Genomic DNA, 26,284 nt, shown 5'->3' on the forward strand with positions numbered 1-26,284 from the left:
GGGCTCGTCTGCTGCCACCTTCATGCTGCCTGTTAATGAATTCAAGTAAAGTAATAATGTAGTAATGCCAAAGGGAGAGCTGGCTGCGAGCTACCACTGGCTATACCGGCCACTGACTGCACAACGTGCTCTGTACTTCTTGTGCTGGAACTTCCCCTCTGTCCCCTCCTCCCCCAACACACTGAGTGCCCGCGTCCCCTTTGTCCCCTCCTCCATATCTGTTCTTCCACCTCTCACTCCAGTCACTGCCCCACCCCATCTGTCACCTCATAGCCCTCTCGTCCCCACCTTCTTACACTCACAGTCCCGCCCCTCCCCGCAGGCTTCACCCACAACGGGTTGCTGGCAACCAGCCGGGTCTTTTTTACGTGGAAGCCAGTTTCTCTCTGTGCAGCTAAGCATCAATTACAGGGCAATACACATTGCTAAGATTATGGCAGGCAATGCTAAAGACAGCCCAGCCGAGCAACAGGGTCTTAACCGCCATCTTGGTAGTGGCAGGACAGGCTGGATGTCGATGATGTGTCAGGCGGCTTAGAAGGGTCCTCACTTCCTGCTCATTTCAATTGATTGATATCGGTAATTTATTGTCTTCTTCTTAATATGTTCGCATGTATTTCTCTCGTCGTGTCAGCTGATTTGTTCTGCTTGAGTCCTTCGCAGCAGAAAACATGTTTTGCGTTGCTAGGTTAAGAAGTATGCTACTTTTTGCCGTAGATTTTCAACTCATTGAGTTTATAAGTGTACAAATCATTCTACAATTGCTGTACGTTTGTTTAAAAGGTCTTAACAGTCTGTTGGGTTCACTTATCAAGACCGGTGCAGAGAAAACTGAAGCAAAATTGGATGGCTTGCAAAGAGCTGCCAGACAAACTTTCTAATGCTAGTTTTGAAATTGTTTGTTCTGGCATCTGCTTTACTTTTAATGAATCTTTCTTTGCACCTGCCTTGAAGGGGCTTAAAGGGATACTGTAGGGGGGTCGGGGGAAAATGAGCTGAACTTACCCGGGGCTTCTAACGGTCCCCTGCAGACATCCTGTGTTGGCGCAGCCACTCACCGATGCTCCGGCCCCGCCTCCAGTTCACTTCTGGAATTTCTGACTTTAAACTCAGAAAACCACTGCACCTGCACGCCCGTGTCCTTGCTCCCGCTGATGTCACCAGGAGTGTACTGCACAGACACAGACCATACTGGGCCTGCGCTGTGCGCTCTTGATGACATCAGCGGGATCGAGGACACGGCAACGCAGGCGCAGTGGTTTTCAGACTTTAAAGTCTGAAATTCCAGAAGTGAACCGGAGGCGGGGCCGGAGCATCGGTGAGTGGCTGCGCCAACACAGGATGTCTGCGGGGGACCGTTAGAAGCCCCGGGTAAGTTCAACTAATTTTCCCCTGACCCCCCCTACAGTATCCCTTTAATCATACTGCCCAACATTTGAAAATTACAAAGAAGGACACACCAGGAGGGACAGAGTTATGCCCCCTACACAGTGCAAATCCAATTTGCGTTTCTGATTTTACCTGAATGCCATCAAAACAAGTAGAAAAAAACGCAGCATGCAGTACCGATTCAAAATCGGGATCGAATGTAAAATCATGTCAAAATCGCAAATCAGAATCACATGTAGTGTGCAAGAGGCCTTAGTCATGCACTAAAAGAACTATAGTGGAAATAACATAATAAAATTGCAGATTTTTTTTACAATATTCATTTATATTGTAAAATCTTTCTATGACCCTATTTGCATAAATGTATCACTGGTGGTGACATCTTTAGTTCTGCCAGGTGATTAGTACGCAATGTTCGTTACTGAGAGTTCTATGCACAGAGGGAGATACTGCTTGCTTGGCATTTGGAAAATACCATTATTTCCCACAATACAACTAGGTTCACAGACATCGAACTTGTCAGGACCATGGTCAAGACATCACACTTTGGCAGGGGTTTCACCACAATATAAGCGAAACAGACTACTCCCCACCTCCACTTGATGATCTATTTGAGAAAATGTAAAGAATTCTCATGGGAAAAAGGGGTATCAGCTTCTTATTGGAATGAGGTTCAATCCCTGGTTAAAGTTCCTCTTTAAAGTGTACCTGAGAACTACTGAGCACAGAGGGGGATCCCCTGCCCGCAACATTACGAGGCTTGGTGACGTCACCAAGTCTCGTAATGTAACTGTACAGAGAACGAGACTTCGGAGATGGAGGAGGAAGTGCTGCTGCTGTCGCTGGAGAAAGCCCTCGGTGAGTAAATCTACAGGATCTTCTCAAAAAATTAGCATACTGTGATAAAGTTCATTATTTTCTGTAATGCACTGATAAACGTTAGACTTTCATATATTTTAGATTCATTACACACAACTAAAGTAGTTCAAGCCTTTTATTGTTTTTCTTATTTGATGATTTTGGCATACAGCTCAGGAAAACCCAAATTTCCTATCTCAAAAAATTAGCATATTTCATCCGACCAATAAAAGAAAAGTGTTTTTAAAACAAAAAAAGTCAACCTTCAAATAATTATGTTCAGTTATAAACTCAATACTTGGTCAGGGATCCTTTTGCAGAAATGACTGCTTCAATGTGGCGTGGCATGGAGGCAATCAGCCTGTGGCACTGCTCAGGTGTTGTGAAGGCCCAGGATGCTTCAATAGCGGCCTTAAGCTCATCCAGAGTGTTGGGTCTTGCGTCTCTCAACTTTCTCTTCACAATATCCCACAGATTCTCTATGGGGTTCAGGTCAGGAGAGTTGGCAGGCCAATTGAGCACAGTAATACTATGGTTAGTAAACCATTTACCAGTGGTTTTGGCACTGTGAGCAGGTGCCAGGTCATGCTGAAAAATGAAATCTTCATCTCCATAAAGCTTTTCAGCAGATGGAAGCATGAACCCACTTTTGAACCAGAAACAGCGGCTGGATGCTTGTTCTGCACGCTGTGGGTAGCTGGGGGGGGGGGGGGGGAGGATCGGGAGGGGGACATCTGGCTACTTATAAATCTGGCTAAACACCTGGCTCACTATATACCTGGCTAAACATCTGGCTCACTATATACCTGGCTAAACATCTGGCTCGCTATATACCTGGCTAAACATCTGGCTCACTATATACCTGGCTAAACATCTGGCTCGCTATATACCTGGCTAAACATCTGGCTCGCTATATACCTGGCTAAACATCTGGCTCGCTATATACCTGGCTAAACATCTGGCTCGCTATATACCTGGCTAAACATCTGGCTCGCTATATACCTGGCTAAACACCTGGCTCGCTATATACCTGGCTAACTATACTTGGCTAACTATACCTGGCTGCACATCTGGCTAACTATACCTGGCTGCACATCTTCTACCTATACATCTGGGTCTTATACTCACCATTGGCATGCTGATCCCTCGTCGCGTACCTCTGATAGCTTCCCCAGTGTCTTCTTCCATGTCCCTTGGCGGATTTTGCTTCTTCCTCAGCGATCACATGTCCCCCGTTGATCGGCGTTGATGACACCAGGGTCACACAGCGTCATCAACATCTTGCATTAAACACTTTTTTTTTAAATTAAATTCAATACAATAATCTGTATTAAATTTAATATTAAAAAAAAATTGGTTGCAAAAAAAAATGGTTGCAAATTATTGGAAATTAATTGAAACACTTTTTGCACGGAAATCCTGGGGAAACTGAACGCCAGGGTGGTTAAAGTGTACCTGAAAGGAAAAAGTGCCCTTACCGGGTACTCACCTTGGGAAAGGGAAGTTTCTGGATCCTAAACAGGTTTCCCTTTTCCTCCTCCTCCACCTCTCCAAAAAAGATCTTGCTGGTAGTAAGCAGAAAAAGCCAAGTCCATGCTACCGTGCATGCGTGAGCCGTCTGCGTAGTGGCTCTGCTTTTTCCCACTTGAGCCAGAGCAGGTCGGTGCAGGACGCAGTGCGGCCACGCTTCAGGAGTCTCGTCGCTGGATCGGCCGGGCTATGATTAATGGGGGAAGTCTCTAGAATCCAGAGGCTTTAATATCAAAAATGTTAGGTTGCAAACCTTAAATAGGTTAGCTTTAACAAGTTCTGGTAAAAGGTGGATGTGGCTAAACAGGTGCAGTTTAAAGGATGTGGCTAATACAGGTAGTCCCCGACTTACGAACGACCCACCGATACAAACGGCATGGATTCAGTGTTTCCATGGGAACAAGCCAAAAATTTTTTTTCAAATTAGACTTATCGTTTTTGAGAAAATCAATTTTAAAAAAATCAAAGTAAAAATGGCTTTTAAACTTGTATAAGCAGGTACAGAGGGCAGAGGTGACACAGAAGGGGACACTGGAGGCACAGGGGGGCACAGAGGAGGTACAGGGGACAGAAATAGCACATTGTTCCGACTTAAGAACAGATTCAGGTTAAGAACAAACCTTCAGTCCCTAGCTCGTTCGTTAACCGGGGACTACCTGTAGTTGAAATATACACAGCATATACTGTAATATTTACAAAAGCAAAAATGCCCAACCTGCCAAACTAAAATATTGTTCGAAATTGTAAAATATGTGTATACATATTAATAAGAAGTACATTTTTCCCAGATTAAAATGCACTTTAACCACTTAAGCCCACAGGGTTGTTTATTTTTTGCATCTGAGCAACTTTCACCTCCCATTCATTTGCCAATAACTTTATCACTACTCATCACAATGAATTGATCTATATCTTGTTTTTTACACCACCACTTAAGCCGCATCTACACACATAGATGTGGCTCCGATGTTCCTTATCAATCGAGCCGCTAATGCGGCTCGATTGATAAGATCCGACAGGACGGATCTCCGCACCGCTGATTCCCTGCTCGCTCCCCGCGAGGGGACTGTGGTGATATATTGGGGTGCTGATGATGTTAGGAATACATGAACATATTTCTTTCATTTTTCTGTCTACTAAGTCTGCTAAAAGCTAGTCTGACTCTTGAAGGTGTCATCTAGCTCCAGGAAACTGTTAATGGGAGTCCTTTTTGATGATCTGAGAACTGAGACAGGAAAGAATATGACGCGCGTTATGTAGGAAATTGAATTATTCCTGGATATGGACATGTGAGTGGCCTCAGGCCATCCAGGGGACTATATAATCCCAGCCTGGGACCGTCACAAATCGTAGTTCTTGGAGGTAGCTCACACGGCTAGAACTAACCTGGTTCCTGACCAGAAGTGCGTACTCCCGCAACAACGCCAGATCGATATGCTGGTACGTTTATTTCCCCGTTTATTTTGGTAAGCAAAATCGCTTTGTGTGTATTTTTGTACTTTTATCTTTGTAACTTTTTACTTTGTTTTTGTAATCTTTTGTATATATTCTGTTCTGCATTGTTCCACCTTTTTCCCTGGAATATTAAATTATTATTTAATAAACTTGACTTCTGCTGTACTAAACTAACACTCCTAGCCTAGAAGAGATTGAAGTGTGTATAAGTTCGTGCCTAATTGTATGCTTGAGCAACACTAACATATGAAATTGTAATTGCATTGTGTGTGGGGGCGTTTGTCATACGTTGGCCTAAAGCGCGCAGCTGACCCAACGTACGAGAAACGCCAGTGCGAGTAGCGACAGCAGAGTGGCTAACAGTATCGTTCGGAACGACTGTTAGTGGTTTTGCTTCACTACAGTGTAAGATTGCAACAGTGTGTGTGTGTGTGTGGGTGGGTGCGTGGCGTTCCCGTATTCGGCCTAAGCGCAAAGCTGACCCGAATACGAAAACACGGAGTGCGTGCTGAGGACTCGACAGCAGAGTGGAAGTGTCTAGCGAACCGGTAGTGGTGGCAGTGAGAGGTGTTCTGAGTGCCGCGGGCCGATTCCTGACAGGGACAATGGCAGGGAATCGAGCGGAAGATAAGCGGCGCCGGCTGGGAACGAGCGGGGGAAACAAATCCGGCGTGGACGTGGAAGAGGCGATCCGGCGGCTAATCGAGCAGCATCTACGCGTGTAGATGCGGCTTTAGGCTTTCTTCGGGTGATACATTTTGCTAAGAATTATATTTTCTAAATGCATTTTAACGGAAATATTAAGAAAAAATGGAAAAAAAATCAGTATTTCTCAGTTTTTAGCCATTATAGTTTGAAATTAATACATGCTACCGTAATTAAAACCCATGTATTTTATTTGCCCACTTGTCCCGCTTATTACACCATTTAAATTATGTCCCTATCACAATGTATGGTGCCAATATATTATTTGAAAATAAAGGTGCATTTTGCGTCCATCACTATTTACAAGCCCATAATTAAAAAAAAAATTATATTAATATACTCCTTTGACATGTATATTTAAAAAGGTCAGACCCTTAGGTAAATATTTATGATTTGTTTGTTTTTTTAATTGTAAATGTTTTTAAAAAAAAAATATTAAACATTTTATTTGGGTAATTTTTGGTGTGGGAGGTAAACAGCTAATTTCAAATGTAAAAAAAAAAAATATTTATTTAATGAAAAATGGATGTGGGTGTAGTTTTACTATTTGGCCACAAGATGGCCACAGTCAAAAAGTCCTGGAAGCATACGATCACGCTTCCAGGAAGCATTAGGAGGACGGGAAACTTTTTTTAAAGAGTAACTGTTAGCCCCCAAAATGAAATTTAAATCTCTATTGCAATGTTTTATTTAGTATTTAAGTGAGCCAAAAAGCCAATGCAGAACTTAAAAATCAAATTTTTTTACTATGTAGCCTTTTGCCCAAGCTCCGGACGCAAAGCCGCATATCAGATACTGATGAGCATGCAGAGCATGCCTATGTCTGCCCGACCCCCCTCTCCCCCCCAGGGCCAGGTGCCGATATATTCTCACATCAAACAGCTGACCGCTCTGACACGGAGAGAGAGCGGGAGCACTTCCAGCGCCGCCACCGCAGAGCAGCCGCCGCCGAGTCACATGTGAGAGAATCACATGTGAGAGAGATGCACGGCGGCGGCTGCTCTGCGGTGGCGGCGCTGGAAGTGCTCCCGCTCTCTCTCCATGTCAGAGCGGTCAGCTGTTTGATGTGAGAATATATCGGCACCTGGTCATGGGAGGGAGAGGGGGGTCGGGCAGACATAGGCATGCTCTGCATGCTCATCAGTATCTGATATGCGGCTTTGCGTCCGGAGTGTCATGATCGCTGCTGCAGCAGGTATTGCTGGAAGTAGTAGTGCTGCAGCTCAGGCAGTTCTGATCTCTTTCCATGCAAGCTGCATAGCTTTGTCTGCCTTTCCCTGCTGTCAGCTTGCGACTGATTATCATTCACCTGTGTGGGAATCTGCATGTCTGCGCCCATTGGATGACCTCAGTATAAAGATCTGCTTCCTGCAGGACTCCTCAGGTTATCATAGTTTCAGTTTAAGCCTGTCTTGCTGTTGCTTCAGCCCCCGATCGTGTTTCTTGTTCTAAAGATACTTTGCTGGTCTTTGCATTATATATTGGTTCATTGCCAATATATATGCATACCAGCACGTTTATTATTTTCCTTGTATTCGTGTTACGTTGATACATCAGTGTCGCTGATGTATACGTACACGAACTGTTTATATCCTGTGTGCAGTTAGTCAGCTTTCCAGCACGTTTTGGTAGTTTGCGCGTATCGTGATCACCCGTGCTGACCAAGTTATCCTGCTCCTGGTTCTGTTTGTGGATTGCGTTCATCTCTGCAAAGAGATAACGAATCCTGTTCTGTTACCGTTTGTGGATTGCGTTCATCTCTGCGAAGAGATAGCGAATCCTTCTGAGTCCTGTTCCCTGTATTACTCCAGTCCTAGTCAGTGTTCCTGCTTATGTCATATATCGGTTCATTGCCGATATATACATATGTTAGTCAGACGTTACAAATAGTTTCATTGATAGCTGTAATTGTAATACGCTAGGAAAACATACTTATTGTATATTTGTCTGTGTTACGTTCATCTATCTTGATCCTGCTATTTCCTGACTATCCTGTCCAGTCTTTGTGAGGCACGCCATCGCTGCTACGCATTGCTGCCTCATTCCAGTCTGTCTTGTTGTGGACGCTTGCTGCCACTAAGTAGCGGCTAGCTAGCAAGCGTTCATTCTGTCTACCTGTCCTGATCTCCTCAGTTCTGGTTTATGCGCTCAGCGCTACCTTGCGCTGAGACGTTATCGCAAAAGTATTGTTTGTGGCTGTCGGATCTGCACCGGCTCTGTGCGCCACAATCTCGTATTGGAGTCAGTCCTCCCCTCCACTATACTAGGGATAGCCTGTTTCCTTGTGCTAGTGTGTGTACCTCCTTCACGTCAGCTTATGCGTTGCATGCTGACTGTGGAGAATACACCACCAAGCCTTACATTATGATAACCCCATTTCCAATCCCCATTGTGGGGGGGATTCCCAGAAAGTATGACACTGTTAATTATGGTTCCTGTTCCTTTAAGAAATTTGAAGAACTTAACTCTGAAACAGAAAATGAGTTTTTCTCTGAATGTGCCAGGTTCCTGGCCAATCCCGATCTTTAAGCGACTCCTGTTTCAACCTGGGCACTCCAGCTAAGTTATATTTTGTTTAAAGGGGAATTGTTTCAGTGGGCATTTGATGTCCTCGATCATACCCATTTGAAAGAGAGACCGCTGGAATTTCTAGCGTTTGTGATCCATAACTGGCTGCGCAAAACTAATTTGCCTTACCCTTTTAATGAACTCCTGGCAGCAGGCCAATCAGCTGCTCCTTCAATTGCTTGCAAAAATGATCAGCAAGCAGAGAGTATTGCTGATAATTTTCCTGCAGCTTTGAATAAATCACCAAAGGCAGCAGGGTCTAAGGCCAAACGCAAACGTTATAAGAAACGTGTCCGATCTGCAGAATCGTTACCTTTAGCGACTGCGCATCAGACCTGTAATGAGATTCTGCCATTAACGGATAATGAAATGCAATTGTCTTTCAGGGGAGTTAAATGGACTTATGAAACTACTAATGAACTTTCATCCCTGGCTAGGGAAAATAAAGATTTCTGTTTAAAAGAATTATCTGAGTATGATTATGAGGAGATATTACAGAGTATTGAACAAATCAACTTATTTGTGAAGCAAGGGAAGTTTTGCATACACTACAGTTCAACACTTGCTACAGGTATTGGAGATTCTTAAGAATAAGGAATCTGCCAATCACCTGCTAATTAACCCAATACATGTCCCTGCCACAATCATATCTGCAAACTGTGATCAGCCTGAATGTTCAGCTAAGTATGCATGGGATCCCCCATTCAAGAAGGGAGAGATGGAAGCCCTGGTCTGTGAATGGAAGAATGATAGAATGATTCAAGTTCATTTTGTCAATTTTACAGTGCAAAAAGTGAAATGGTATTGAATGCATGCATTAAGTCAGCCTATAACCTAATAGAGACTGGTGTGTGTAGGTATGACTGTGTGGCTCCTTTGATTGATGTGTGGGAACTGATTTTGGATGATTTTTATGTGACTCCGAATTCGCAAATTTGGCGTTCTGACCCGCCTGCTTCAGCACCTTTGGCTGATTCAGCAGGTGATTCTGAGCTCTTTTTGTGTGAAATTGAAGTTCCTGCAATTCCACCCTGTACCATGGATAACTCAGTGTTACTTACCAGTAAAACAGAAGCCACTGATACATTCTTAATCTTGCCCTGTACACAGTCTGTTTTAACCAATGTTGTTGAGTCCCTCTCCAGTGTTGTAACAGCCGAGGAACTCCAGCCCTGTCCTCTGAATGTTTCAGAAGTCTTGCCCTGTAACATGGATAATTCTGATTCTCTGGTCAAAATAACAGAAGTCTCAGAACTTCAGTCTGATTTAGTAAGTGTTCCTGAAAACCTGCCTGGTATCTTGGAAAATTCTGATTCTCTGGCCGGTGTGGCAGAGATTCCGGAGTTCCCTTCCTGTCCAGGGAATTCCTCAGATTTGCCCAGTTCAGTGGGGGATGCTGTAATATTGACTTGTTTTGCAGCTACTTTGGAGCCCCAATCCCAGGTACTAGATGAGTCTCTGTCCAGTCCAGAGGAAGTTGTGGAATCCCTATCTAGCTCAGTTCATACATCAGAAGACTTGTCCTGTCTTGTTTATGCCCCTGAACCTGATTTGTTACTAACCTTGCTAGAATCAGCGACATCCAAGTCTGTTCCTGCATTCTTTAGTGAGAGTCCAGTGCTTGTGAAGTCTAGTCATGATGAATTTTTGTCCAGTCCTGGTTTCCGTCCTATCTTGGCTGGCCCTGAGGTTCACAGTTCCTTGACATGCCCAGAGGTTTCTCTTGTGCCAGTGTGCCCAGATGTGCTTTGTGTGCCAGAATGCCCAAGTGTGTCTAAGGTGTTAGCGTACTCAGATGCTTCCTTAGGGGAGACATGTTCTGATGTTGCCAGTCTGCCTGCATGCCCAGAGATGGTTCTGGTCCCTGAAAGCCCTGATCTTGATGTTTGTCCTTGTAACCCTGACTCGGGAATTGCCATAGGTTCCATGGGGATTCTTGATAGTTCTCCATGTGAGCCTAAAGGGCGTTCTGACCTTTTGGGATCTCTTTGGAGCTTTAAAGTGTTCTGGGAGATCTCTGAGGAAGCTTGTCCTGGTACCTTGGACTGGTTCAACAGTGGGTTTTGTGTTGGTAAAGACAGTTCCGGTGGGCATTGCAAAGGCTTTGGCATTTTTGGACGGTCCCTGGAAGGCAGTGGGTATCGCTCAGAGAGCTTCGGGGGGCTTTCTTCTGGAAATCATGGTTCTGATGGGTGTCACACTGAGACTTGTAGTACTGATGGGCATGGTTCTGTAGGTTCTGGTTCTGATGGGTCCAGTCTTGTGATGACTGATTCTGGAATTTGGTCTTGCCGGGCTGTCCCGGTCATCATGAATTATCAGTTAGGTTGTCTCCTTGGGAATGTCAGTTTTGAGAGGCGTCTGGTATCCGCCTTTAAGGGCGGGGGTACTGTCATGATCGCTGCTGCAGCAGGTATTGCTGGAAGTAGTAGTGCTGCAGCTCAGGCAGTTCTGATCTCTTTCCATGCAAGCTGCATAGCTTTGTCTGCCTTTCCCTGCTGTCAGCTTGTGACTGATTATCATTCACCTGTGTGGGAATCTGCATGTCTGCTCCCATTGGATGACCTCAGTATAAAGATCTGCTTCCTGCAGGACTCCTCGGGTTATCATAGTTTCAGTTTAAAGGGAACCTTAACTGCCGTGGAAAAATAAATTCACTTACCTGGGGGCTTTCCCAAGCCTCCTGCAGCCGTCCTGTGCCCGCGCTGGTCCTTCGGTGCCCTCCGGTCTCCCTCCGCCGCTAAGTTTCGTTTTCGGACGACTCGGGCCTCTTCCGCATTCCTCGTCGTAAACTGCAGTAAAGCGCGTCCGCATTACTCCAAACGCGTCATGTGCATGACGGCAAACGCGTCATGCGGACGCGCTTTACTGCAGTTTACGACGAGGAATGCGGAAGTGGCCCGAGGACGACTGGCAGTCCGAAAACGAAACTTAGCGGCGGAGGGAGACCGGAGGGCACCGAAGGACCGGCGCGGGCACAGGACGGCTGCAGGAGGCTTGCGAAAGCCCCCAGGTAAGTGAATTTATTTTTCCACGGCAGTTAAGGTTCCCTTTAAGCCTGTCTTGCTGTTGCTTCAGCCCCTCGATCGTGTTTCTTGTTCTAAAGATACTTTGCTGGTCTTTGCATCATATATTGGTTCATTGCCAATATATATGCATACCAGCACGTTTATTATTTTCCTTGTATTCGTGTTACGTTGATACATCAGTGTCGCTGAACGTACGTACACTAACTGTTTATATCCTGTGTGCAGTTAGTCAGCTTTCCAGCACGTTTTGGTAGTTTGCGCGTATCGTGATCACCAGTGCTGACCAAGTTATCCTGCTCCTGGTTCTGTTTGTGGATTGCGTTCATCTCTGCAAAGAGATAACGAATCCTGTTCTGTTACCGTTTGTGGATTGCGTTCATCTCTGCGAAGAGATAGTGAATCCTTCTGAGTCCTGTTCCCTGTATTACTCCAGTCCTAGTCAGTGTTCCTGCTTATGTCATATATCGGTTCATTGCCGATATATACATATGTTAGTCAGACGTTACAAATAGTTTCATTGATAGCTGTAATTGTAATACGCTAGGAAAACATACTTATTGTATATTTGTCTGTGTTACGTTCATCTATCTTGATCCTGCTATTTCCTGACTATCCTGTCCTGTCTTTGTGAGGCACGCCATCGCTGCTACGCATTGCTGCCTCATTCCAGTCTGTCTTGTTGTGGACGCTTGCTGTCACTAAGTAGCGGCTAGCTAGCAAGCGTTCATTCTGTCTACCTGTCCTGATCTCCTCAGTTCTGGTTTATGCGCTTTTGTGACGTTATCGCAAAAGTATTGTTTGTGGCTGTCGGATCTGCACCGGCTCTGTGCGCCACAATCTCGTATTGGAGTCAGTCCTCCCCTCCACTATACTAGGGATAGTCTGTTTCCTTGTGCTAGTGTGTGTACCTCCTTCACGTCAGCTCATGCGTTGCATGCTGACTGTGGAGAATACACCACCAAGCCTTACACGGAGCTTGGGCAAAAGGCTACATAGTAAAAAAATTAGATTGATTTTTAAGTTCTGCATTGGCTTTTTGGCTCACTTAAATACTAAATAAAACATTGCAATAGAGATTTAAATTTCATTTTGGGGGCTAACCGTTACTCTTTAACTAAAAAAAAACGCAGCCTCTGATAAGAGGCTGTCGGTTTTTCTGTGTGGGTCTTCGATCAATGCATGGGATCTATAATCCCATTCATTGATCGCTGGGCTAACGGCCGGCGGTGGGAGTGGGAGTGCGCGCAGCCTATCTGGACAAGAATGTTCTTCCAGATAGGCTTAAGTGGTTAAAGTGAAACGTAAGTGTAAAAGTGATAATATAAACAATTGTATCTATCCTCCTATTTCTAAAAAAAAAAGACTAAGATATCCTAAAGTATTATGTTATGTTTAAAAAAAACAGATTTTGTGGCTGAATAGAGTACTGGTTAAGGGCACCGCCTTTGACATGGGAGACCAGAGTTCGAATCCTGGCTAGGGTCAGTACCTATTCAGTAAGGAGTTCAAGGCAAGACTCCCTAACACTGCAGGGTAGCCTGTTGAGCGTGTCTCTTGGCTGCTGCTCTTGAGCGATTTCAGTCGGACAGGAGAAAAGCGCTATATAAATGTCCGGATTATTATTATTATTATTATTATTTTGTCTCAGCTCAATGAAACAGTCTGTCCCTGTGTCTCAGATTGCTCAAATATATGAACGATTGACCTTTTTTATGTATTCTCTCTTGGCAGAGAACTGTGCTTCTGAGAGCAAAATATTTTATCACCGTAATTCCTTATCAGTGAGGGATGCTATAGTCCACTGGGTTCTAACTGCAGAAAAACTGTCAGCTGCATGGCTGAATACTCTTTCAGGCAGAGAAGCAAGAAAAGCATCACAGCATATTTATTTGTGTGCTTGACCATGTGCATATACATGTCTATCTCATCATGTCACAGTACTGGAGGGGAAAAGAACACAAAGACAACGGGAGCCCAAATGGTGCAGTATGTCACAAGTATTAGGTATTCAAAAGTACTTCTGTAAAAAGGTACTCACAAAGGTGGGTTGCATAGGGGGCAACCGACCACTTCAGGCAAGTGAAGTATCTTAAACCTGACTCCGCTCAGGTATACCAGCAACCCTGGATTCGGTCGCTCTCTTAGCAAAAAATCCTGTGCACCTTGAATACCATAGGTGGTGGAATTCCACCTTAGATCAGGTGCGCAAGGCTCCCCTCCTTAGAGGGCGGGGGGAGTAAAGCACAGTAGAAGGTAAAGAGGCGCCCAATGTATATAAAACACTCTAAAATCAATAAAACAAACAAGATGAGGTGGCTTACCTCACAGACAACAAACTCACTTTAGGTAAGGAAGTTTAATTGAAAATTTAAGCACAGGCAACGGGTTTCGTGGGACCCTGCCCAATTCCTCAGGCCAAATAAAAGTGCAGTTGCAGTCTATTTGACGCCTGAGGAAGTGAGCAGGGTCCCACGAAGCCCGTTGCCTGTGCTTAATTTTCAATTAAACTTCCTTACCTAAAGTGAGTTTGTTGTCTGTGAGGTAAGCCACCTCATCTTGTTTGTTATATTGATTTTAGAGTGTTTAATATACATTGGGCACCTCTTTACCTTCTACTCATCATGTCACTTAAACTTCCCTTTAAATTACTTTTCTTCTGTGTTCCTGTCGTTAAAGGTGGTCACACACCATACAATTTTTAAAATATCTTTTTAAATTCAAGAATTGCATTCAATTTTTCTGACTGATAGTAACATTTAAAAAAAACCTGACCAATGCACCACACACGTGTGGTCAATTTTTACCCAGTTATGAAAAAAATGATTGAAAACTGAGAAAATTGCTTGGAAGTATATATAAGGAAATTGACAATATACCACACACACCATTCAATTCTCATAAAAATTGATCAGAAAAATCCAGCACTCCCAAACGACTTATCGGATAAAAACAGGATATCTGATCAGATTTCTTGTTCGAAATTAAAAAAAAAAACAACTTCCGATTCTTAGGAAAATCCGATCGGTTTTATCAAATTGCCGTAAAATCGGATCATTTTCTTGTATCGTGTGTGGCCACTATTGATGTGCTCACGCGTACTTACAAGTGCCTAAGCACTCGAATTCGTGATTTACATTGAGGCTTAATTGCCTCAGGTGTGCGGCGGGGAAATAAGGGGTTATTTACCCAGAAGTTTGTGTATAGTGTGCGCTCCAAATAGCTTGCACGTGTCCAGTTGGACGCGTTGCAAGCCTCACTACGCGCACTTCCTTTTTGAGGAAGTGTGCCGTTGTGAGGCTTGCAAACGCGTCCAATAGGACACGTGCAAGCTATTTGGAGCGCACACTATACACAGACTTATGGGTAAATAACCCCATATTTCCCCGCCGCATACCTGAGGCAATTAAGCCTCATTTAAATCACGAATTCGAGTGCTTAGGCACTCGTAAGTACTCGTGAGCACATCACTAGTGGCCACCTTAACAGTAGTTAGTAAAAATCTGACAGGGTTTGGACTAGTCAATCTCCTCATGGGGGCTTTTCAGTATTTCCTTTATTCTTTGCAAAAGCACTCAATGGCTGCCTACTCGTTTGCACAGTATTTTTGGCAGTCGGCCTGTAAGCGACAGAAACATAGTATAAAAGTAATTTATAGTTTAATTTAATCTAGGAGAAATGTACTTCTTATACACAAATATTTTAAATTTTACAATTTTTTTGTGATGGTGGTCCTTTCACTGTGGAATCTCTGTGTAATCGGAATTCTCTGAAATTGGATTATAGTATCCTAACTAGTGCCTCCTTCAGTATGGTACCCCCTTATTGCACCACCTCCATCACAGCATCTCAATTAGTGCTCCTCTAGTTTCTCCAATAGCAGGATAACACATTAGTAAAGGATTTCATAAGGACCCCTGAGAATTCAGACAATTATAGTGAATCTGTAACAACTGGTATGCAGGCGGAGCTGAAAAGTTGGTATATACTACTGGGACTATTGGGATACACTATAAAGAAGGACATTGGGATTTTGGTAAAAACAGCAAATTAGGCATTGGATCAGTAGGACATACTATTAGGAGATGCTGAGAAACTCTGAGGGGGAACACTAGAATGATGGGACACACTACGAAGAGGACATTTATCTTTAAATAATAGCGACCTCAAGCACATTTTTCACCTCTCACCAGAATCCGCTCCATCATGTGCAAATGTTGTCCCTCCTCCCCCCTCCATAGCAACAGCTGTGTCACTCTGCTATAGCAGAGCAAAATGTCTGTACAGTACTCAGCCCTGATCCCTTAAGCCATTATCCTCCTTAGTGGTATGATTATTTCCAGAATTTAGCTTCTAAAGGCAGTACAATGTTGTTGTTTTTCTGGAAAGAATCATACCGCCAAGTATAGGCAGCCAGAGAGCCCCCCAGTTTATGTAGCCAGAGAGTGACCCCCAATTGTTGGTAGCCAGCATGAAGCCTGAGAGTGACCCCAGTACAGGAAGCAGAGTATGCCCCCTCACCCCCCAGTATAGCTAGAGAGCTCCCCAAAGGTATATGTAGTTTAGGTAGCTAGAAATTGCTACCTCTGTTATAGGTAGCCAGAGAGCCCCTGCCCCAAGTGCAGGTAGCCAGAGACTGCCCCCCAATATAGGCAGTGCCCCCCAATCAGTATGGGCCACCAGACTTCCCCCCCCCGTCTTTGCATTGCGTTCTGCAAGTCTTATTCCTGTCCTCCGGACGGCGCTCTATGCTGAGATTGCCCCCTGTCATCATGTGACAGGCGGTGATCTCCACATAGTAATGGGGCCCTGGGCCTACACGGAGAAGACCGGCATCTGCGGCCGGATTGCGGGAGGTGAGTGATCTATAGAATTCCTATGTGCACTCTGCACATGCCCTCCTAGCGGTCTACGCAAGTGTAGCTTGGGATTACAGCTAATTGCAGTGAAAGGTAGCCCCGAGCTACACTCAGGATACAACCAAGGGGGGTTGTGTGTGTGTGTGTGTGTGTGTGTGTGTGTGTGTGTGTGTGTGTGTGTGTGTGTGTGTGTGTGTGTGTGTGTGCGCGCGCGCGCGCGCATCTTTAGTATGCAGCTAACAATGCATCCTTAATCCTTTCAGGATTGCATGGCAGTGAAACCTTAAAGCAGAATATAACCCTGCATTTCAACTTTGCTCTAAAACATTATTTACAGCATATTTGCAAAAAGCATTTTTTTTCACTAGACCAGCATTGGAAGGGTTAAACACAGAGGTTTAAAGTTCCGTGGAGAGATATGCAGAAGTTCAGATTGTTACATTCTATTTAGTCAAATGTATCTATTGAGAAATGTTACACACTCTTTGGGTGTCCTCCAGCTCCTTCTCAGTGAGAGAGAGTGAGTCACATTCAACACTTAGATACATTTATGTAAACAAAATGTATCTATGTCAGCTTCGGATGCATCTGCATAAATCTCCAGGAATTTTAAAGCTCTGTGTAACCCTTCCAATGCTGGTCTAGTAAAAAAAAATGCTGGTTGCATATAATATACTGTAAATAATGTTTTAGAGCAAAGTTGAAATGCAGGGTTATATTCCGGTTTAAGGACCAGAGCGCTTCCCCCCAATTTTTACACTGTGATCGTTGTGATTGGCTCACAGTGATCACAGGGTCAGGAGCCAATTTCATTGGGCGCGCCAACATTGTGCATCCTTCATTTACAGCTCACCACACGCTCTAGTACCTAGTTCTCCTGCGTCAGTCTGGCTACACGCGACATGAGGAGATCGATGTGCTGAGCAGCAGAGCAAGTGGTGAGAGGATTGTCACACATCATTGGAGCACCTAAAGAAGGTGGGGGAGTTGAGAGAAGCACGGCTACCACTGCCCATATACTTTGCATTTACTGGGTTGGGGGAGCACAGGACGGGGTGGAGCTATATGGGTGAGGTGGGAGGGAACCATTAGACACCAGGGAAGTAATAAGGGGGAGGAATCCCAGCATGTTAGATCAATACATTCAACCGATTTTGGCCCAAAATTATCGAGTCAGATGGTCGACCGGACCGCAAGATCGCTAGATGTATGGCTACCTTAACCTCCTTGGCGGTAACTTAGTTCGGGGTAAGCCGCCGGAGGGTGCCGCTCAGGCCCTGCTGGGCCGATTTGTTTAATTTTTTTTTTGCTGGACGCAGCTAGCACTTTGCTAGCTGCGCCAGCACACTGATCGCCGCCACCCCGCGCACGATCGCCGCTATCCGTCGCGCCGCACGCCCCCCCCCCCCCCCCAGACCCCGTGCGCTGCCTTGCCAATCAGCGCCAGGCAGCGCCGAGGGGTGGCCCGAGACTCCCAATGACGTCCTGACGTCATCCCGCCCCGTCGCCATGGCGACGGGGGAAGCCCTCCAGGAAATCCCGTTCTTTGAACGGGATTTCCTGATCGGAGATCGCCGAAGGCGATCGAAGAGGGCGGGGGGATCATGTAGCGAGCCCTGGGCTTGCTACATGATATAGGGAAAAAAAAAAAACTGCTGCGCTCCCTCCTGGCGGATTTTTTTATACCTCCAGGAGGGTTAAGTAACCTATTGGTTACTGAACTTATGCATTTAATACCCAAAGGGTGGATGCGATCTGGGCAGGGGCCTTATCTATCTTGATCCTATTGAAATTTGCCTGCACACCTTCCTGTGTTAGGCACTTTATGGTGAATGAGGTAGACTGGGAACTACCCAGAACTGTATTATGGGACAAGGGCTTCACCTTGGTAAAGACAGACGCAAAGTATGCATTTAAAATCTCAGCTTTTACTCAATCCTCCACAATTAAGTTCCCTGCCTGATCTTTTGTAAGTCCTATATTCTCAGCCCTCTTTCTTTTTGAATATACACTGCTCAAAAAATAAAGGGAAAATAAGACATCCTAGATCTGAATGAAATATTCTTTATTAAATACCTCATTCTTTACATAATTGACTGCGCTGACAATGAAATCACACAAAAATGATCAATGGAAATCAAATGTATCCTCCCATGGAGGTCTGGATTTGGAGTCACACTCAAAATTAAAGTGGAAAAAAATACTACAGGCTGATCCAACTTTAATGTAATGTCCTTAAAACAAGTCAAATAGAGGCTCAGTAGTGTGTGTGGCCTCCATGTGCCTGTATGACCTCCCTACAATGCCTGGGCATGCTCCTGATGAAGTGGCGGATGGTCTCCTGAAGGATCTTCTCCCAGACCTGGAGTAAAGCATCCACCAACTCCTGGACAGTCTGTGATGCAACATGGTGTTGGTGGATGGAGTGAGGCATGATGTCCCTGATGTGCTCAATTGAATTCAGGTCTGGGGAATGGGTGGGCCAGTCCATAGCATCAGTGCTTTCATCTTGCAGGAACTGCTAACACACTCCAGCCACATGAGCATTGTCTTGCATTAGGAGGAATCCAGGGCCAAACGCATCAGCATAATGTCTTACAAGGAGTCTGAGTATATCATCTCGGTACCTAATGGCAATCAGGCTACCTTTGACGAGCACATGGCTGTGCGGCCCCCCAAAGAAATGCCACCCCACACTATTACTGACCCACTGCCAAACTGGTCATGCTGTAGGATGATGCAGGCAGAAGAACAATCTCCATGGCGTCTCCAGACTCGTCTATCACACGTGCTTAGCGTGAACCTGCTTTCATCTGTGAAGAGCTCAGGGCGCTAGTGGCGAATTTTCCAATTTTGGTGTTCTATTGCAAATGCCAAACTTCCTGCACGGTATTTGGCTGTAGGCACAACCCCTACCTGTGTACGTCAGGCCCTTATATCACCCTTGTGGAGTCTGTGTTTGAGCAGACACATGCACATTTGTGTCCTGCTGGAGGTCATTTTGCAGGGCTCTGGCAGTGCTCCTCATGTTCCTTCTTGCATAAAGGTGGCGGCAGCAGTCCTGCTGCTGGATTTTTTCTCTCCTGTCACCTCCTCCACGTCTCCTGATGTACTGGCCTGTTCCTGGTAGCACCTCCATGCTCTGGATAGTATCCTCACAGACACGGCAAAACTTCTTGCCACAGCTCGCATTGATGTGCCACCCTGGATGAGCTGCACTATCTGAGCCACTTGTGTGGGTTGTAGACTCCGTTCTGCTACCACTAGAGTGAAAGCATTGCCAGCATTCAAAAGTGACCAAAACATCAGCCACAACCACTCCTTTAGGCTTCTTTCCCACTAAGACATTGCGTCAGATGCTACGTTAAGGTCGCATAACGTGCACCTAACGCAACGCATAGTGGGGTTAAAGCTGGACGTCTGATCGAGCCGCGTTAAGCGGCTCTTCATGCGTCCTGTGATGCGTACTCTTGGACGCATGCGGCATGACATGTTCCTGCCAGCCAATCGCCGCACAGAGCGGCGCTCCAGGAAGTAAATCCTGCACGTCACACCGTGCAGTGAATATTAATTAGCCATGTGCCTGGCCGAGGAAGAGGAGGGGAGACCTCCTCCTCCAACATCACTGAGCATGTGCGAACAGTGTAACGCGGTTTAGCCGCTTATAACGCACAGCATGCAGCACTTTCTTTTTGCCTTCTGCGTTACAATGTAACGCAATGTGGGCACTGTGAACAGCCCATTCATTTTTCATTGCTGTGTGGTGGGCTGCGTTACAGGCTGCACTAACGTGCACCTGTAACGTCTAACTGTGAAAGCAGCCCTATTGGGGATGTCTTGCTAATTGCCTATAATTTCCACCTGTTGACTATTCCATTTGCACAACAGCATATATTTGTAAAACCCTTCTGGATTTGACAGTATATAATTAGTCACTTGTTTTTCAGCTTTTAGTTTGCAAGTCTGAATACCTTTTTTACCATTTTTAACATTCCTTATAATTCTGCATTCCTTTTACACTTAATCATGTCCAAAACATTATTTATATATGTTTGATATATAATAATATAATTAATATATTATTATATTTTTATATTTAAAATAATGATGATGTTTGTTAAAATGTTTGATTTTGAACTCAGCCTGAGTTGGTAAACGGATTTCAGGAGCTTGCTCTCAAAAAGCTTTGACAGAGTAAAATCTACTTTTCTTTTTTCTGAGTATTGGTTTTAATGCAAGATCTTGCCAATTGGTTTGGACAGACGAATGGCAGATGAAATTGAATGTGGATAAATGTAAGGTCATGTACCTTGGACATGCCAGTGGTAGAGAAACATGTAAGGGTGATCACACTTGGCGACTGGTGGCTGGAATGGAGACGCTCCTCTCAGGGAAAACTTTTAGGGCAGGATTACAGTGTATTCACTTACATTAGAACACACTGTTCTTGTTCCACATCTTATGAATTCTGCTGTTACATTACTTCTGACATACTACAGGTGCTACCATGGTACTCTAATTTACATGAGGTTGTCTTTTCAATTTATGGTCATGAACAAATAACTTCAATCTTTTTGTCTCTGAGGCCCTTTGAAGGCCGGAAAACATGCACCAGACTATTTCATGGTATCTTTGTATATTACTATGACTGCTTTTTTTTTTTAAGGATTTAAGTTACGTTTATACTAGATTCAAATGTGGCCCATAAACTTTTTTTTTTTTTTTTTTTATTTGGTTTGTTGTATCATAAATAGCATACAGCTTGGAATAAATACATGGCATACATACAGTACATAAATGGCATACAGCTGGAATTGGAGAAGGACTTAGGGATACTGGTTGATAACGACGTAAACAACCATATTCAATGACAAGCAGGAGCAACTAAAGCAAACATTTCTGGAAAGCATAAAACGGGAAATAAAATTATGAGATACTAGTATACTACTCCCTCTGTATAAATAACTTGAGAGGCTACATTTAGAGTATGGGACACTATCATACTATAGGAAGAACATTGGCAGCTAAATTAATAAAAAGATTCGGAAGGTTTCACTAAGGAAGGTTAAACAAACTTGATTTATTTAGCATGGAAAAAAGACTGCTATGGGGCAACCTGACCTGACTGATGTATAAAGACATCAGGGGGAAATGCATAAGCTTGGCAGATGAGCTTTTTGTCCCTAAGCTTGTACAAAGGACAAGAGAAAAGCTCTTGCAAATGTAATACTATGGGTGTGATCCCACTATAGCGATGTGATTTTATAAAAATGCCCTATAGCATTGCATTAGTAAGAGCTTTTTTTAAATCACTGGCCCTTAGAAAAGGCTGCTAGTGGGTTAGAGCCCTGCCAAGATCAATTGGCTATTCCTTTTATGTTTTTTTGCCTTCCCATGGATCAACTGGAATATTTGAGATTAGAGGAGAAAAAGGTAACTAATTTTTAGTTACTTATTTTCTCATGGGCAGACTTTTATAGACGGGTGTCTTTTTTTCAACCAAACTAACTATGTAGCTATAATAGTGTTCTCCCTAGAAGCTTTCAGCTGTGCGTTCCGCTCGGCTAGTTCAGGGGACTGCCCATCTGTTCTGGCACACTACAGCAACAATCTGTGGCCAGCAACACAGCTCCGTGTGCATTTATGAGCATGCTGCTTCACAGACCGTGATCCTGTCTGCAGGTCCCCCGAGGCCGTCCCTCTCTCCTGAATTGGACTGCACAGTAAATAATCGGGGCACCAGCAACTGTCTTTAGGACCACGCAAGTTAAATGTGTGGCTCCTCCTCTGTCCTCCACACTGGTTTCTGCAGTGTCCACTCCCCGCAGCCGCCAGCCTGCTTGCATTATTCACAACTAAGCAGATCCCAGATCAAATACCCTTCTCAAAGTTTTCAAAGCAGCTCCGTGCAGTGTGAATGGAATCCAAGTATTCTCTGGCTGCCTGACACTGCACTGAAGAGCAGAAGGTTGTGAAGAGCATTATGGCAGACAAGCAGGCTGGTATGCTCACTGTGGAAGCCATGTCAGGAAAACCAGATGAGTACCTGGTAGGGGACACTACGGTATTGGAGGACACAGGCAGAGGGGAAGTGAGCTCTAAAAACAGTGGCACTCTTCAAATCTGTGACAGAATAGACCGGTGCGCATTTGGGCCGGCCTTTACCCTGGGTGGAGACACTTGGCAAATTGGCAATAAGCTCTGCCCCCAAATCGAGCAACCACAGCCATGTGCTGTGATTCTTCACAGTAGGGAAGCAAAGGGAAAGGATGGAGATGCTGCTCCACAAGACAAGAGTCTTCTCACTGGCCTGCATCATGCAGTGCAGCCCTGGTTTTCCGTACCCCCAGCACCATCAGAAACCAGCTCGCCACCCGGCTACAACTAAATTCTGTGGAGAACACTGGATAGTGTATTTTATTTTTACACTAGAGGTCTGCTTTAGCTGTGAAACTAGGTTTTATATTCAGACCGTGCTCTAGGGTTTTTTTCCAGATTTCAGATTTTCCCTTTGTTGTTTTCCAGGATACCTTCATGTCAGGTGCACTATTGGCTGTGTAGTTTAGATTCTATTTCTTACTGTTTCCTCTTTTGAACTCTCCATTTCTTCTTCTGCTATCTTCCTACTCGATAATATTTCTTTGTTGGCCACCAAATTGCTCCAGGATAAGCAGGCTCCAAAAATGTTAACAGTAGCAATGTATAGCTGTATATATTGACAGTTTCCTGGGTCTTATTGGTGCAGTCTGGGGGCAAAATTTGAAGGTGATGAGGTAAATACTGCCCATGCCTGATTTCCTACCAAAAGGTTCTCCCTGCTTCTGCATTTCAGTTCATTGACCTGTCTTTTTTTATCAAGCCAATACTTAAAAACATAAAGCAAACCTGTTAAAATTGGTGACACGAACAACTATATAGTCCTAATTCTAAACAGGACTTTAGAATGTTTACATTTTGGGTGTCTTAGATGAAATGTAGCTTCCCTACAGCCAGATCTTGCACTATTGAACTTTGTATCTGTGCCCTGCACTTGCAAGAGTGTTATGACCTCTAATTAGTAATCAGTGAGAATTCACTGCAGCTGGACTTCAGTATTTTAGAGCCTAGGATTCTTAACCCTTCCATTCAGAAAAAGGGAACACATTCTGTTCTAAGTAAGTAGGATTGGGACTGTACATACACACGTTTACCTCATGTTGCATTCCAATTCAAGATCCCTTTTTTTTAAAAAAAAAAAAAGCCAAGTCAATGCATACCAAGAATTAAAGCTTAATGCAAGCAATTCTGGTGTGGGCACACCCTAAAGTTACTTGTTGGCACTAAAGCAAAAGCTTATGCCTGCATATGCTGCAAAACACTGACAAATATTACGTTTTGTTGGTGCATGAAAAGCAAAGTTTCAGTTTACCTTGGGTAGCAAAATTCGTAGAATTGTGTTCTGTGTTCTCAAATGTACTGCAAAGGTTTCATCTGGATAATTGCCACCAATGCTTGTCCTCAAAAACCACATTACTGCAAGTTGTCTGCCTCGCCTCTCATTTTGTTCAGCTGGCTACCAGCCACTGCTGTTTCAATAGAACTGTTGGACCATACCAATTATTTCTGAACTGCAAGTTCTCCGAATTACATGTAGAGGAAGATCTTTAAAGTGTATATACTTTTTTTTTTTCTGGGGGGGGGCGCACCGGCAGAACATCTATGTATTCCTATAGGAGGGATCCTATAAAGCCTTCCCTGTCCTCTCTTGTACCCCTATGTTCTAGCGCTGTCGACCCCAGTCAGATACAAAAGTGCTTCTGAAGCCTTCCAAGGGCTCACAGACTTGCATTTGACTAACAGGGGGAACAATGCTGGAACGAGGGGAGCAAGAGAAGACCGGGAAGGCTCTATAGGTTCCAGAGCCTTCCCTGCCCATAGGTAAGTATTTGACTTTTTTTGCCTTTACATTCACTTTAATTCTTTGGGCACAGCTTTGTGCTCAATCAAACAGCGCCATAAAACCCCCACTATTTTTCTCTTAGCACGCTTTAGAGAAAATTGTTCTGTTCATTTTCAAGAAATACAAGTTTGGAACCAAGGCTAGTTATTCCAGGATACAGATGTCTTTTCTCTCATTATGCCGACTGTAAATGCAACTGAATACGATTCTAAAAGCGCTTGTGCTCTCTCGGGCAACATGGCTAAATATAAACAATGTGTTTCCAAATATAAAACGTGTATGATTTTTTTCAGAGCCGATCGTGTTCCACTCTCCACTGATTAAAATAGGACTAAATTCAACCGTTATTGGCACGAAATCATATTTCTGTTACTGGTCTAGAAAATATTTCACACACATTCAGACAGCCTTCTCAGCTTCTTGTAGGTCTGGTTTCCACTTGATCCTGTTATGTCTGCCGTTGCAGGTAAACACTTATCAGGAACGTGACAAAGTTCATACTGGACAAAGTGATTAGATTTTTCTTTGTCATAGTACTGTGACAAATGTTCATTTCTTGGGTACATTGGCTGAGCCTGTAGTGACTGATCACCTGATCTCCTTATGACGTTTAAAGGCACAGGATCAATAAGTTAAAGCAAACCTGACAGCAGTCTCTGCTGCAACAAAACTTGCTGACTGCTGTAGAGTCACATGACCAGCTGAGTAGCCTCTGGAAACAGTGAGGGGTAGAAGCAGGGCCTTCTCCTTCATGCCATTTCTGGAAATTATTAACTGAAAAGGCTGCTGTTTTCAGAGGGAGATTACTTATGAACAGCTAATGTCACTACTGTATAACTATAAAATAAGTAGCATATTTGTAATGTGTAGGTAGTAAGCCTTTTCTGTACCTTACTGCAGTGGTAAGTATAAACCAAGACTTAAAGAGGAACTGCAGTCAAAATAACATAATGAAAAAAAAGTGCTTCATTTTTACAATAATTATTTATAAATGATTTAGTCGGTGTTTGCCCGTTGCCAAATTTTTCCTCTCCGTGATTTAAATTTTGACATTTATCACATTGCATCTTTACTGCTGGCAGGCGATGTCTGTGGAAGGAGATGCTGCTTTTTGGCAGTTGGAAACAACTGTTATTTCCCACAGTGTGATGTCAGTACTTCGGTGCTCACATCACACTGTAGGAGGGGTTTCACCACAATTTCAGCCATACAAAGCCGCCTGATTATCCGTTTGAGAAAAGGTAAAGATTTTTTTGTGTGTGTGTGTGAAAGGGGGTATCAGCTACTGATTGGGATGTAGTTCTGTCCTTGGTTACAGTTCCTCATTAACAGTTTAGCACCGTTAGTTTCAAAGCTTGTAGTATACTGTAGTGTGTCACCCTTATTCCCCAAGTACCATTCCTCCTCCGTTTTGTTAGCAATCGTCCCTCTAATGTAATCCTCTGCTACCTACCCACCCCCAGAACCCCCCCCCCCCTCCATGTCCTAAAAGTTATCTAGCAATTACATTGTTAATTGCATTAAAAAAAACAGACATCCATCAAGTTCAACCAGACACTATGGTACAACATTAACCTGAAACCTCATGCATCTCAGTTGATCCAGAAAAAAGCAAAGAATATCTTACAAGGCTTGAAGGGGGAAAAAGGGGAATTCTTCCCAAGTCCAGATGGCAATCTGATAAAATCCCTGGATCTACACTGCTGGAATCTACAGTACCTAGTAATTATAGCCATGTGTGTCCTTCAATGCAAGGAGAGCATCTAAGCCCCCTTAAAGGAATACTTAAGGGAAAAAAAAATGATCTTTACTCACCCGGGGCATCCCTCAGCCTCCTGAAGCTGTATGGTGCCCTCGCAGTCCCGCTCCGATCGTCCTGTCCCCGCCGGCGGCTACTTCCGCTATATATACGCTATAGCAGCATAGAGGGTGATATAGTGGCTGGGAACGCGGAG

General features: G+C 44.2%; 1 protein-coding gene across 1 annotated transcript in view; it reads left to right on the forward strand.

Annotated features, from left to right (window-relative positions):
• The first annotated feature begins 340 nt into the window (after positions 1–340).
• Positions 341–26,284, forward strand: part of LOC137543860 (AP-3 complex subunit mu-1) — an 82,453-nt gene continuing 56,509 nt past the window's right edge. Inside the window, exon 1 of the mRNA XM_068264930.1 lies at positions 341–579. The gene's annotated coding sequence lies outside the window, so the exon portion shown is untranslated. The remainder of the gene's footprint in view (positions 580–26,284) is intronic.

The sequence above is a fragment of the Hyperolius riggenbachi genome, unplaced genomic scaffold (genome assembly GCF_040937935.1).
Source record: "Hyperolius riggenbachi isolate aHypRig1 unplaced genomic scaffold, aHypRig1.pri scaffold_259, whole genome shotgun sequence".
NCBI classification, from domain to species: Eukaryota; Metazoa; Chordata; class Amphibia; order Anura; family Hyperoliidae; genus Hyperolius; species Hyperolius riggenbachi.